This window comes from Gallus gallus, chromosome 3 (assembly GCF_016699485.2).
Source record: "Gallus gallus isolate bGalGal1 chromosome 3, bGalGal1.mat.broiler.GRCg7b, whole genome shotgun sequence".
NCBI classification, from domain to species: Eukaryota; Metazoa; Chordata; class Aves; order Galliformes; family Phasianidae; genus Gallus; species Gallus gallus.
The window spans coordinates 30655440-30665803 of record NC_052534.1 but is presented as its reverse complement, the minus strand read 5'-3'; the positions used below and the strand labels follow the sequence as shown (position 1 = coordinate 30665803).

The window sequence follows — 10364 nt, the reverse complement described above, 5'->3', positions numbered from 1 at the left end:
CCTGCTGCCGCTCATGAGACATCGACGCTGATGCTCCAACACGGAGACAGCCGTGTGTGAGGAGCTGGGCAGCCAATTGTTTTAAGAAGAACAGCTGCCTGTGCTTCTCTTCACCTTGCATGGCCTTTCCGCCACTCGGTAAGACCAGACTACTCCACCGCCTTCCAAGGCCTAGCTATCCTTAATTAGAAATCATCCACCCCTTTTCCATACTCCACTGGCCCCAAAGATTGCTGTTGTCCACCAGGAAGCAAGAATAACCTAATGCTCCTGGTACTCATGTGGGTGTTGTCAGCTCCTGTCTCCTCACCACATCCCTGCCCTCCCTTTGTCACCTCCTGCAGCCCCCGTGACCCTCACAGCCTCACCAAAGTCCAGCTCTGCATCTCATCTGCCTGCAGACCTCAGCTTGCTCGGACAGCACAACTCTAGGGAGCTATACCATGGGTTCCTACCTCATGTGCCTCCTTTCTGCCACCCTTCTGCTCTCCTGTCAGGCAGAGTGACCATTCCTCTCTCTGCCTGCCTTCCCCTGTCTTGGTCACCCCATAGAACTGCTCCAGAGGCTCCGAGGATCAGGCAGGTCCCAATCTCCTGCAGCTCAGATGCTGCCTGAGGCGCACCAGCTTTAGGATGCTTCCTGCAGTTTTCCATCCTGCTCTCACTCTCTTCTGTGGATATCTGCCCAGGCACTGCACCGCACTGCAAGGCCATACCCGCATGCAGGTAAACCTCACTCGATTGAATGAACATTAGGAAAAGCTCTTGCAGACTGACACCGTGTGTCGGTACCCATAAGCATCTGCATCCACAACAGGAGTGGTGAGGGAGGGGGAGGTGGGATTGGGTTGCAGAGAGCTGAGCCACACACGTGGCTTTCCCATAACAGTCATCTCCGAGGTGAAATCCGTGGCCAAGGCTAGGGAGGGGAAATCGGCTGCTGGAGATCTGCATGCCAGGGCAGGGGAGTGGAGAAGAGAAACCGTGGCAGGGATTCAGAGGGGTGAAGTGAACACATTTGAAGAAAAGGGATCTGGGGTTTGGTTTATTCCTGTTGGTGTGAGGACCACGGGCAGGGAGGGGCGGGCATAGAAAAGTGGGTGCAGAAAGGAGCAGACGGGCACACCAGGCACGATGGACCCTAAGCATGCTCCTTCCTCATCACTGAAGGGCTCTTGTCCAACCCCTGGGCAAACTGAGCCTTGCTCTGGCCGTCCCCAGGCTGCCCATGACGACTTCAGCAAAGTGACTCTATTTGCAGACTCAAGGTATGGGGGCTGAGGAGGGGATTCCTGTGCTTGGCTTGGACCCGGCTTACTGTGCTCTGATCCCTGCCATGCCATCCCTAGGGGCGTCTTGCATGGAACAGCTGCTGGGTCAGAATTAGGAAGGATTTTTTTCCTAGCCATAAGAATCCCTCCGGTGCTCTTCTCTCCAGTGAAGGAAACCCCACAGAACAGGGACCCAGAACGGGTCTGGGAATCCCCCATCACCACAGCACCTTCGTGCCTCTCCCCCACGCCTGCCAGCTGCAGGCTCCCTCCCATACCGTCCCTCCGACGCAGGACCATCATTCCCAGTGAGATGGAAAAGTTACCTGTCAAAGCCAGCTGGGGCTGCTTGCCTTTCCTCCGGTGTCTGCAGCCTGCGCCTTGGAGACAGCTGGACATCAGGGGTGAGGATGCTTGGCTTCAGCAGCGGGTGATACTGCTTCTCCTCCTCCACTGAGGAACCTTCCCCAGAGCAAGGAGAGAAAGAAGCTCTTCTCTGTGCAGACTCCCAGAAAAACTCACCCCTTCCTGCCCACTGCAGTCCCTTAAGGGAGACAGAGGAGCAGCACAAGCAGCTGGAGAATGGCCACAAACACCTCTGAGCTGCCAGCTTACACCAGCATCCTTCCCCGTGGCTCGGGGTGACCCTCTCCTCTGTATGCACGCTTGCTGTGCAGCACCGGCCCGGGGTCTCTGGGTAAAAACAAATGTTCTCCCCCATGCCACCCCCCTTGTTTCTCCCATCCCACCCCAGCCCACAACAAACATCAGCAGCTCGCTGGCCCCGCAGCCATGTAACCCAACCCCAGCCATTGTTCCCCCTTCCCCAAGGTCTATATTTGACTCTGCAGCAGCACCGTCTCTGTGTGGATGTGTGTGTGAGCGCTCACCGCACGCGCACGCTCCAATATTTGTTCAGAGCCTCATTCCCCAGATGCCCGGGATTGCTTAGAAATAGCTTCCATGGGCAGTAGGTGTTTGTGCCTGCAGTGGGGACGTGGAGGGGGTGGGCAAGAGAGGGGCAGGAAGAGAGTGAAGGTCGAGGGTGCAGGAGCGCCTGGCTCTTCCTGTGTGATTTTCACCATTTCAGTCATCTCTCGCCCTGCAGAGAGTGGATGGGAGGAAACACAGCAACACTTGTGGTCAACAGCAACAGCGGGACTAGTGGTGGATCTGGGGAAGGATGGAGAAGAGGGAGATGTGTAGTTTCGGTCAATCCGTCGAGTTCTACCCTGCCCTATGTTCTGCTGTGGTATAAGTGCTCCAAAAGCCCTTTAGAACTTCCCAGGACTGGTGGTTGAGACCATCAGAAATGGCTCCAGGAAGGGAAGTGGCACAGCTGTCCAGAGAAACTGAGAGTGTCCCATCCCCAGAGGCACTCAGGGCCAGGCTGGATGAGGCCCTGGGCAGCTGAGCTGGTGGCGACAGCCCACAGCAGGGGTTGGGGCTGGGTGGGCTTTAAGGTCCCTTCCAACCCAAACCATGCTATGATTCTAAGATAAGGCTTCAATTCCCTTGGTCCTGGTGGCTTTGCAAGGGGCGCCTCAGCCCACGAGAGCGAGAGCTCTGGGATTCGCCCTCCTCTATGTTAGTGCTGCAGTGAGGGCAGTCTCCCTGGGCTACCCCGGGATATATTTTGTGTTTTCCCAAAGCCTTCAGGAATGTTGCCCAAGCCCAGTGTCACATTCCCCATGACCCTGAAGTCCCTGGGAACATTGCTGAGACTCGGCGGTGTTTTTCATTCGGATCCTTTGTGGCCTGCCAGGGCACTCAGTAAAATCAGAAATACTACAGTCAAAATTAACGACAGGAAGGATCCCCTTTATCCTAAAACCTGACGATCCAGGGAACTCGTTGCTGGAGGAAAAGGTGTTCAGTACGCTTCCAAAAATGACTGGACGTTTATATAGACAGTAAGGATAAGGAGTGACGAACCCCAAAGAGCTATAAACCCTCCTGCTCCATGGTGTTGAAGATGAGCGCTAGGCTATGGAGTAAGGCTTCTACCTTCCCCTGAATCAGGAGGATGGGAACCTGGGAGAGGAAGGGTGCTGAGTGTGAGGGGGCACCATTCACACGCACCCACTGGAGAGCAGCCACAGAGGGGTGGCCCAGCCAACATTTCCCATCACCAAGGCCAGGGATTTGACAGCTGCTTTAGTAGCTCTACGAGATATTTCAGAGAGATGATTCCCAGTGCTCAGAGCCACGTGTCAGCCTCAAACCAGCCCTGGGGGGCTGGAAAAGTCACACATCGTTGTGAGATACAGATTCCTTGAGCACAACTTGATTATTTCTCTTGAAGTCAGAAGAGAGCCACCAGAAAAAAAAAAATGTATGTATGTATATATTTGACTAATTAACTCCAAATACACTTGAAGAGGAAGGGAAAGAGATGGGTATATATGGAGGGTGGCTGGAGAAATAGTGTATCACCTTTTGTCCCCACAGCTCAAAAAACTGAGCCATCTCCTTCCAGGAAGTCCCCACGACTTCCCAGTGTAGGATCTTATTTTGTCCTGTGATCTTTGGCTTCCCTTTTTGTGTTCAACAGCCACTGCCACAGCTGCCCCAGGGCACAGCCTTCAGGAGGTGCACCCCTTCTCCCTGCAGCCTCCTGCTGCCGTGTGAGGTTGGGAAAGATCAGGTATGAAGGAGAAGCTGTCAGGGGACTTCTGCCAGGCCTTCCATTTCCTTCAAGGCACCATAGGGTGCCTTGAAGCCCACCTCCAGCCATGCCCTGTCCTGTCCTCTTCCAGCTGGCAGCTGTAGCGATAAAACCTCCCTATCTCACTGGGAGCACGCGAGCATTTAATGGGAGTCTATTGAAGAGAATGTTTGGAGCTTCCTCACAGCTCGTCTCCAAGCTTGCTCCTGGGTATTTGCAGAGGTTGGCGTATCTCTGTGTCTGCAGGGAAACCTGGCAGAAGTCTGTTGCAGTGAATTTCAAGGTCATTTCATGAAGCTAGAGCCCATGCTTCGAAAGACTTGAACCCTGGGTGCAAAGGATGGGAGTCCATAATTACCAGCCCTGGGGGGCATGGACGATGGTTGGAGGGGGAGGCTAATTGTAGACTGACTGTCTCCTTGGCCTTCAACAGCTCTCGTGGAGCAGGGACGTTGAGTGCTCAGCCAAGCACCAAGCGTGTCCTAGGGAAAGGTAATTCCTCCCCAGCCTGCCTGAACCCGTCCCTATAAACAACGAGAGCTGCACGGGGAAGGCAGTGCTGCAGATTTCACCAAAAAAAAAAAAAAAAAAAAAAAAAAAAAAATCCCAAACAAAAAAAGTCTCTCTGAGCTGGAGAAGCAAGCCAGGCATGCAGAAAGGCTCCTCAGGAGACAGCACACAGCCACGTGCCTCTTCCTGGAAGAGTCTACAAGTCCCTGCTGTGCCCTCAGAGGCAAGCGAGGGCTGAGGGGCTGGATCCTTCCCCCCATTTGTGCACCCCAGGGAGGTACCACCACTGCCCTGATGTGGATGTGTGCACAATGTCCCCTCATGTACGGGTGGGTGCTCGGCCCCATGCCATGTCCGGCCCCAAGCCTGCACCTCAGCCCTACCCGCTGCCCCATGCAGGCTCTGAAATACATCCCCCTTCCCCTCCACATACTTTTAGCTCCGTTCACTTCAAGCCCTTTATTAGCATGACAAGCTAAACAAGTTTCGACAAAGGGGAACGGATTTGGAGGCCCTAGAGTCTGGATCTGAGGCTGACACCATTACTCCAGCCTTTGCTCCCTGGTAGGGTTTTCTTTTGCGCTCAAGCATCTGCTCTTCCCCTTGGGCACGGGCAGCATTTCTCTCTGCCCCTTCACCAGGCTAATTCTCTGGCATGAAAAGATGGCAGTTCCTCAGTCTCCACTGCAGGGTACACCTGTGCTGGCACTGACACCCCTTGGGGCAAAAAGGCTTTGCAGAGCGTTGGTTGGGGGAGGCGAGGTGAGGCCCCACATCAGGGCCCTGAAGCCTCACGTGGTGGGGGCTGGAGGCACTGTGCTGGGCACAGGGTGGGCAGCAGGCCCTGCTAGCTGGGTGAGCACAGTGCAGAGCCAGCAGTCGGCTGAGGAGCAGAGGGCTGCCACAGCCCAGACACTGCGCCCAGGAGGGGACACTGAGGACAAGGAGCAACAGTGAGCTGTGCTTTGTAATGGCTAGTTAGAAGTGGCCAGTAGGGGTCACTGATATCTATTTGTTTTATTTTTTTGTTTGTTTGTTTTATTTTTCAACATAGGTATATATAAATATATGAAACATGCACAGGAAGCAGTTGTAACGGGGAAGTGTTGATATGCAATGCATCAGATGTACAGGTTAGGGAAAAGGGCCCTTACGTACATTTGAAATACCAGTGTAAGCTGTGCATCCCTTTCTGCTCAAAATTCATGACGGCACAAAACCTCTGAGCTGACCAGGAGCCAGGGTCCCATGCGGGTGCTTCTCTGCTGTTGTTCAGCCATGCCTTCGTCCTTTATCCCGTATGCTTTGAGAGAAATGGAAGAGGTTCTGAGATTCAAACCCTGGGGGCAGGATATTGTGTCTGCTTGTCTGTCCGCACAGCACCCAGCACAATTACATCCCAACCACAGCGAGTGCCTTTAGGCAGTCCCATAAGACAAACACAGCAGTTTTGGTTGGGTCAGCACAATTCTGTTCTTCAGCTGTTGTTGCTGATGATCAGCTGTTTGTCCATCAACAAATTCCAGGTGATTTTGGAGGGTCACACCTTCACATTAAAGTTTAGCCCCACTCTTAGGTAGAAGAATTGACTGAATTCTACACTCAGGTATTGCTAGCAGCTAGCTTACCAGTGGGCTGTGTTTCTCTGGTAGGTGCATTACCCAGGCATGCTGGCAGGGAGTTTGTCCATCCAATTCTGCATCCACAGACATGTTTGGCTGTCCAGGCTGGTTGTACTTTGCTGTACAGAAGTGAGTGAATCCTGAAGTCCCTTCATTACCTCTAAGCAGGAGGAAATGGGACTTCGCACATCGCGCAGGCAGGGATCACCAAGGGGTGGCCCAGTCCATTGTCTTCCCAGCTTGACCTGGGTTGGCAGAGAACCTGAGGGGACCAAGACTGCTGTGCCTTCTGGTGAGGAGACATTATTTATGGTGTCTACTTCTTCACTATAGGCACTTCAGAGGGATTTGTCCTCTGCAGGGTGGCACCTGCCCCTCCAGGGGTTCCTTTTATAAAGTTACAGGGGTCTATATAAAGTGCTGCCAGTTGGAAAGTATTTTGAATAGATTCCTCCCTGCTCTTCATTAAGGGTCATAAATTCAACTGGTATTTGAGAGAATCTCGGATGTATTTCCAGGGCTGTTTACTGAGAGCTTCAGCATCCGCCAGAGGCCCCTTAAAATAAAGGGATTATTGGGAGTCAAGTGTTAAATTACCTGGTGCTTGTTAATTGAAGTTCAGAGGCTTTAGTGAGCAACTGGCTCTAGCGGGGAACAAGACTTTGGCATGAACAGTGTTATATAAATGAATATAATGCAACACAACGTCATGCTTCCGCATCGTGTCACTTCTCTTAGCTCAGGGCAGTGGTGAGTCCATCTCACAAGCCACCCGGATACATGAAAAGGCAGGGTAGATGTGTGTGGAGGCAGAGAGGGAAGGGGATTGGCAGCCAAGGGTTTCTGGATTTGGGCACAGGGTTTTCCTCATGCTCAGAGCAGGTGACTGGTGCTCAGGCATCCTGAGTTCTGCTTTCGTCTCCCTTTAGTTGTTTGACCTTGGGATCTGATTTTGAAAAGAGTTGGGTTTGTTAGAAGCATAACATGCTGAGGCCATCTGGAAGTCCAGTTCTCTCTGCCCTGCAGGGCTTATTTCACCTTAACTAGAAAGATTGGAGGTCCTCTTCATAGACCCTCTGTCTTAGGTTCTCTGCAATTCTGTGATCCTACTCTAAGAAAGGAAAGGGCTCTAATCATCGCTGCCATCAGTGCACACCCACGGAAACCTGAACAGCCCACAACTGTGAGCCCTCCAAGGCAGCAAGGCCCAGTGGAAATGGGAAACCTCATCAGCCATGAAAATTTCATCAGCTGGCGCTGCAGAAGCAAGAATCTGGAAGTGGGGAGCAGATGGGCAGCCTGGATTCTTGGAGCCATTGTCCTCCTGCTTGTTATCTGACTCCAGCACAGGGAGGGTTGGGAGAATTTATGGGGGCACAAGGATTGAAGGCTTTCTTGAAATATCCCTGCTGACGCGTGGCACGGTGCAGGCGGCACTTGCTGGGTGCACAGCAGACGGTTCTGCACAGTATTCCCAAGGTCATGAAGCAGGGCTCTGCTGAGCACCTGTCCTCTATTGTGTAAGAGAGGGCACCATGTGGGCAGGGCTTGCAGCACTCTGAGCCTTTCACTACCTGACTGCAGACTTGAAGGCTGCGTACGTGTAACACGCTTGAGAATATCACCGAGATACTATCAGGACTTCTCTCAGCTGTTCCCATTTCTGCTGGGCTTGGCTCAAATAACCACCGTGTGGACATCAGCTCAGGAGACGTTTGTGAGAGAGACAGTGACAGGGAGGGGACAGAGGGTAAGGCTGAAGGACAAGGCCTAGAGGGAAGGTGGCAAAGGACGTGTATGAGCTCAGGATGGAATAAGTGGGATGATCTGGTTAAAATGTAAAATGTATTAACTCGCTGAATCTTCAAGTGTAGAAAAATGAAGTGGATGAGTTTGCCAATAGAAACCAAAGTTCATGGTCATAGCTGCGTCCAGATTTGACCGGTTCTTGTTCACCTTTATCATCAGCCCCTCTTCTCTAAAAGGCAGGAAGAAGTCCTCAGGACTTGTAGGTGGGTTTTTCCATTCAACTTTGGGATCTCCCTGGCCCTGCTGGCAGCACTGAGAGCTATGGCCTCCAGGGCATTTGTCCCCCTCTACTCTGGGGCCCTTGTGAGGCCCCACCTGGAATGTTATGTCCAGGCCTGAGACCCCCAGCACAGCAGGGATGTAGAGCTCCTGGTGTGGGACCAGAGGAGGGTTGTGAGGATGATCGGAGGGCTGGAGCACCTCTCCTGTGAAGAAAGGCTGATGGAGTTGGGCTTGTTCATCCTGAGGAAGGCTACAGGGAGACCTCATTGTGGCCTTCCAGTACTTGAAGGGAGCGCACAGCAGGAGGACTGACCTTTCACATGGCCTGATAGGGATAGGACAAGGGTGAATGGCTTTAAGCTAAAAGAGGGGAGATGTAGGTTAGCTGTTAGGAAGAAATTCTTTTCTCAGAAGGCGGTGAGGCTCTGGCACTGCTGCCCAGAGAAGCTGTGGGTGCCCCCTCCCTGCAGGCGCTCAAAGCCGGGTGGGGTGGGGCCCCGGGCAGCCCGAGCTGGTGGGCGGCAGCCCTGCCCAGGGCAGGGATTGCAACTAGATAAGGTCCCGCAACCTAAGACGGCCAATGATCCTCCGCCGTTCCCCCCCCGCCGGCACTTGGGCTCTCCCATCGCCCCCCGCCCGCTGGTAACGCCCCGCCGCCCCTCTCCTCCGCCGGCCTCGTTTCCGCGCGGCGCGTTGCCGTGGTGACGGAGGGGACGCGCGGCCCCGCCCCTCCCGTGCTGCCCGATGACGCACCGCGCTGCGGCGTGGGGATTCCGCCGGATTACCCGGCGTGCCCCGCGGCAACATGGCGGCCTGAAGTGAGAGCGTGGGGCCGGGCCGAGAGGGGGCAAAGTTTGGGGCGGGCCCGAGGCGAGGTCGAACCGGGGTCGAACCGGTCGCAAAGTCACGGGGATCCCGGGTGGAACCGAGCCCGACCGGGTCAGAACCGGGACGGGGCCTCGGGGACGGGAAGCGGGGACGGCGACCGGCTGGGGACGGAGCTCTGGCCCTGCCCTCGGGCCTCGCCGGCCTTCCCGGGCGGGCGGCGGCGGCGGGAGGGGGTCCCGGAGGCCGCCGCTTCCGCTATGGGGGCTCTCCCTGCGGGAGTGAGACGGGTGGGCGTGGGGTGTGGAGGGGTGAGGAGCGGTGAGGAGCAGGATCCGTGCAGGGGGTGCTGGAGTAGGAGCTGCGAAGCAGAACCGGTGTGCGTGTTTTAAGGAATCAGAGCCTAACTGGCACGATCAGAGCTGGGGCGGAGGGAGCGGCACTCACCGTCTGCCAAGCCTGGGGGTCAGATGGGAAGTTATCTGCCAGCCTGGGTGCCCTCTCGACTACAGGGGGTGCTCCTTATGGAGCTAGAGAGCAGCCCCTGGAAATGTGGGGAGACTTTAAAGAAAAGATCTAAGCAAACAATAGTGACCTGCTTCTGGCTCAGAGCATAAACACACAGCATGGTGTGCAGTGAAAGATTGATTGTGGGTGGATTTTTAAATGGACAGGATACTGCATTGGGAGGCAGCAGGGCATGCAAGTGATGTGCAGGTCTGGCAAGGCTGCAAATGACCTAGATCTGAGTGATGCCAGGTGGAGGCTGTCCACTGGAAGGAGTCATCTATTAAATACAGGTACTTTGTGCCAGAGAAAGCTTTTCAGAGGTATTCATTTGTGTTTTACAGATTCAGAGAAAGAAATGGGAAAAGTGTCAACTTAAGAGGAAGCGATGAATCCCTGTTGAAGCATCAGATAGCAGGTAAGAAAGCCAGGAATGAGCTGATGCTGAGCTGGACCGTGTTCTTGTCCCTCTACTTGAATTATTTCAGACTATGGAACGACATACATGAAAAACTCGCTGTGGTGTTCTTTGCATCATATTACACTTATGTTGCCTGAATGAAGAGGTCAGGGATGCGGATGAAATGGATGTAACCCTGAAAAATTCAATAAGAGCCCCTGGGAAGGAAAGTTCAATAAAAGATGTGGGCTAGTGCCCTTTACATACTGTGTAAAAAAACAACGACAATCTCTAGAGTCTCTTCTGTCAGTGCTGAAGTAGTGATGTTCTCTGTGTAATGGCAAGAGGTCTGCTGAACCAGTCACAGTGAAATCCTTTCTGGAGATGTTGCCCTTGCATCAATTGTGATGTTAGAGTTAAGTAATTCTACTGAGCCTCTGTTCTGTTAGGTTATTTCTTCTGCTGCATTGTTTTTTCCACCCGTATTTTAACTGATCCCATGATGGATGGTGCAGGTGTGCTGCTGGCCT

The 10364-nt window shown here is 53.7% G+C and overlaps 1 protein-coding gene across 8 annotated transcripts in view; it reads left to right on the top strand.

Annotated features, from left to right (window-relative positions):
- Positions 1-8885: 8885 nt before the first annotated feature.
- Positions 8886-10364, top strand: part of TJAP1 (tight junction associated protein 1) — a 38498-nt gene continuing 37019 nt past the window's right edge. For 4 of the 8 annotated variants that reach the window (XM_046939047.1, XM_015283777.4, XM_015283775.4 and 1 more), the window contains exons 1-2: positions 8886-8920; positions 9779-9852. The gene's annotated coding sequence lies outside the window, so the exon portion shown is untranslated. Of the gene's footprint in view, positions 9218-9778; positions 9853-10364 lie in introns of all 8 variants that reach the window. The other 4 variants (XM_040698376.2, XM_015283774.4, XM_040698374.2 and 1 more) reach the window with 2 other exon arrangements.